The following is a 4,397-nucleotide window of genomic DNA, read 5'->3' on the forward strand; positions in this document are numbered from 1 at the left end:
TGGCCTGAGCTGAAGTCGGACACTTAACCACTTGAGCCACCCAGGTGCCCTGAACAATTAATTTCTTAAATTCAGGTTGTGACCATTGGAATAGAGGGAAGGCACAGAGCCAAGAAAGCTGGATACACCCAAGAAAGTTATAGACAGTTGGCTAATACATAACTGGATAGGTATTGGATGAAGCAGGAAGTGACCTTCATAAAATAAAGAAGATGGTTAGGAAAGAAGTCATGCGTGCAGAACAGCAATGGAACTAACATTAATGGACCAAATGTCATGTTAGTAAATAGAAAATGTGGCTAGAAAGAGTGCAATACAATTCAGTTAATTCTTTAAAGTTAGTGAATGCTAGGGGCGTCTGGGTGGCTCAGTCTGTCAAGTCTCTGACTCTTGGTTTTGGCTCAGATCATGATCTCATGATTCATGAGTTCAAGCCCCACATTGGGCTCTGTGCTGAATACCTGCTTGGGATTCTTTCTCTCTCCCTCTCTCTCTCTCTGCCCCACCCTGCTTCTCTGTCTCTCGGTCTCTCTCTCTCTCAAAATAAATAAATAAATAAACTTTAAAAAATTTAAAAAAAAATAAAGTCACAGAATTCTAATGGAATGATCATTTAGAACAAATTCAAGTACAGGGTGTATGCATTATCCTTGGGTTCAGAAAACATGCAGGCAATCAAGAGGGGATTTGTTACAGCCATATCATATGACATTACCATGTCTGTAATGCTAAATTATTGAAGGAGAAGCGATCTGGAGCAGGAGCTGAGGGAAAGGAGAGGCTGGTCTGGGTGTGGCCACTGCTGCTGGTCACCCAAAGTCTCCAGGCCCGGCTAAGTTTCTGTCCTTGGTTGCTGGCACACCGCGTGTGAGACTGCCGGGCCAGCGTGGGAGAGCTATGGGCAGCCGCTGGATCATGTCAGCCAAGGACAGGCGGGCCAGGGACATCCTGAGGGGCTACTAGATTGGATATTACTTCTGGGATGCTGAGACATGGAAAACACTCTCCAGGAACAGAAGACCTGTCATTCCCTGAAGTGGAGAATGAAGCCCCTGTTCTCAAGAAAACCCTCAAGCTCAAGGCAGTGTGTCCAGAAGTGACATCGTCTTCAGCAGAGCAAATGGAAAAATTCTTTCTGGAACAAAAAGTTTACTTCAAGGAAAATGCCTAGAAAAACAGATCTTCAAGTTTGGCTTTGTGGTCCCTAACTCCACAATAACCTGGCAGTCCCAGATTATGCCCCCCAGTGCGCTAAATGGCAGTGTTTTCAGAGAGAGAACGTTTTTTGACAACAGTCTTCTTGTAAGCACTTCCAGAGTGAGGGGTTTGAGAGTAGAAAGTGCATGCATTTCAAGAATTTGTTATTTTTGAAGGGAAAAGAGGAAATTTGACTTTTTTCCTCCATGCATTTGATTTTTAATACTTCCACCCCTAATTTCCTCTACAACAAAACCCACCTTCAGCCACCCGGGAACCAGTTCTGTATAGGTAATCAGATGGCTTTTTCCTCCCAAACTGTCATCTCCCACTGACCAGACTAAATTCCGAACCCCAGACCAGGGCAGAGGGCAAGCTTGACCTTTTCCCAGAGTGACCCAGGGACAAACACCATGTGAGGTGATGCTGTTCCTGTCCCTTCCTTACCTCCTCCATGGGCCCTGCAGGCAACCCATCTTCCTTTGGCCCCTGGTTTTAGAAAAATTCCTATTCCTCACCTATGTGTAGTTTTTTTTCCTACCGTTTCTATTTCATACATTTAACTTGTAAAATAGACTGTGATGGGATTATCATGTACTGAATCGAAACATATGAATTTTAAAAATTGTTAAATATCAGCAGTTTCTTATGGTTCACCATCAAAGATTTGTAGAGGTTCATTATTACTTAGAACTCTGGGGGAGGAGGTGGAGGACCTTCAGTGATCAGAAAGTTGTTCTTTAAACTCACCACAAGAGGGTGGTAAGGAATTACGCTTCACATCTGCACGCCCACAGAATGGTTGTCTTTCTCTTCACCCACCCACAAAAACAATTATTAAAATAGAAGATGGAGCTTTGGAAAAAATTTTTCTTTCTCATTTACATTTGTTAATCATATTTAAGATAGCATTGTTTGGCATCCTCAGAGTATATTGGTTGATAGCTGGGCATCTTTAATGCAGAGAACCCCAGTTATAAGCACATATCTCCATCTTCCATGTGTGCCTGTACACACTTAAAATGCAACAGCTTCATACATAAATTATGAGCACCTCGTCACTGTCAAACTTCTAATCTGTGATGATGAATTAAATAGAATTTTAAATGGATAAATTTCTATTTTAAATCCATCTCCCCTTCTTGTTTATGAAATGAAATATTGAAGTAAATTGAAGGGAGTGGCCCTGTGGTTCATGCTCCAGTGTTAGTCAAGCTCCTACTGTTTACTGTTCCCAGTGACCTTGATCAAATTGCTCAACTCAGCTGGGAACTCAATTGTGTATTTAGAGGATTAAGCAGTCCTGCGAGACATTTTGGAGTCAGACACACCCACCATAACTTCCTAAGGCATTAATACTGTGTTCCTTTTGAATTAAAGTGGAACTCCCCATTCTGCAAAGGGAAGGTCTCAGGGGCTTGAAGGCATGTTTATTTACTCCATCCTTCTTGTGTTGATTTCCCTTTGTTTTCTTCATTTTTCTTTATTAACTGAAAAATTCCCAAACTTTTTAATAGGCATATTTTTAATTTTTCTAGAATGTTCTGTTTTGTGTACCTGTTTGGGTGACTGTATCTGTGTGTGTGTCTGTGTGCATGTGTGCATGAGTGTCTGTGAGTATTGAGCGCTTGCTTAACACATTTGTATGCATCTCTGTGTTTGTGTTGTTTCCGTGTGCCTGCACATGTGTATTAAGTAAATATGTGAATGCTGCATGTGTGTGTGCATGTGTGCCTATATGAAGTGTGTGTGTGTGAGTGTGTGTGCGTGTGTGCACATGCAATCTGTGGTATGCACCAGTGTATTTGCATTTATATGTGTGAGCATGATATATGCATTATAATGAGTTCATGGGTGAGAGGTGCCTGGGTGGCTCTGTCAGTTGAGTGTCCAGCTTCGGCTCAGGTCATGATCTCTCGGTTTGTGGGTTCCGGCCCTGCATCGGGCTCTCTCCTGTCAGCACAGAGTCCTCTTTGGATCCTCTGCAGCCCTCTCTCTCTGCCCCTCCCCTGCTCACATTCTCTCTCTCTCTCAAAAATAATGAACTTAAAAAAAAAAGAATAAATTCATGGCTGGTGTGTATGCACATGGTATGTATGTTTGTACATATGTATGTTCTTGATGTATATGTGTATATGTATTTACCTATGTGTGTATTTGTGGTAGGCAGATTTCAAGTTGGATGTGTGTGTGTGTGTGTGTGTGTGTGTGTGTGTTGGCTATTGTCATGAGACCACTCTTCATAGACATTTTTCTTAGCCAAGAGAAGGCAGTGTGCTGCTTGCACCCCTTTTTGAGTTCAACAAGGAAAACCTCTGAAATCTAGTGACCTGCTAGTGCTTTGCCGCTTTCTTCCCTTCATAGCACTTCATTTTACTGTATTATCTGAGAACCCATTTTAAGTCCCACTAACCCTCCCCTTAATTTTCATTTCCACCTGTGTGAAAGCTCTGTGCTTGAAATTAAGAACACTTTAGAGTAAGAATGCAAGTGATTTATCAGGGTATAAGAGCAGTGATTCATGTATTTGTTTCTGTCACTCCATTGTTTGACTTCCTTGGGTAATTTACAGTTTCTGCTCTTGGGTAATACCACAAAAGCCTTTGAGTTTCTTGAGAAAAGAGAGGTGTAAACTATGTTTTAAACCAATCTTTTCACTAATATGACCTTTCATTAACCTTAGCAGATGCTTTAAAAAGAAGTATTTTAAACTAATCTCTCTGAAGTTCAGTTTATGTCTGCTTTTAATGTAAACTCAGTATTTTTGCTTTTGCCAAAAATCCCAGAGTAGACTTTGCAAGTTCTGTTTTCTTAGAAAGAGACCATTGCAGGGACGCCTGGGTGGCGCAGTCGGTTAAGCGTCCGACTTCAGCCAGGTCACGATCTCGCGGTCCGTGAGTTCGAGCCCCGCGTCAGGCTCCGGGCTGATGGCTCGGAGCCTGGAGCCTGTTTCCGATTCTGTGTCTCCCTCTCACTCTGCCCCTCCCCCGTTCATGCTCTGTCTCTCTCTGTCCCAAAAATAAATAAACATTGAAAAAAAAAATTTAAAAAAAAAAAAAGAAAGAGACCATTGCAGGGGTGCCTGAGTGGCTCAGTCGGCTAAACTTGTGACTTTGGCTCAGGTCGTGATCTCGTGGTTGCCAGGTTCAAGTCCTGTGTTGGGCTCTGTGCTGGCAGCTCAGAGTTTGGAGACTGCTTTG

General features: G+C 42.4%; 1 pseudogene; it reads left to right on the forward strand.

Moving 5' to 3' along the window:
• Positions 1 to 915: 915 nt before the first annotated feature.
• On the forward strand, positions 916 to 1,371 carry LOC115501251 (annotated as a pseudogene).
• Positions 1,372 to 4,397: the final 3,026 nt, after the last annotated feature.

The sequence above is a fragment of the Lynx canadensis genome, chromosome A2 (assembly GCF_007474595.2).
Source record: "Lynx canadensis isolate LIC74 chromosome A2, mLynCan4.pri.v2, whole genome shotgun sequence".
Lineage (NCBI taxonomy): Eukaryota > Metazoa > Chordata > Mammalia > Carnivora > Felidae > Lynx > Lynx canadensis.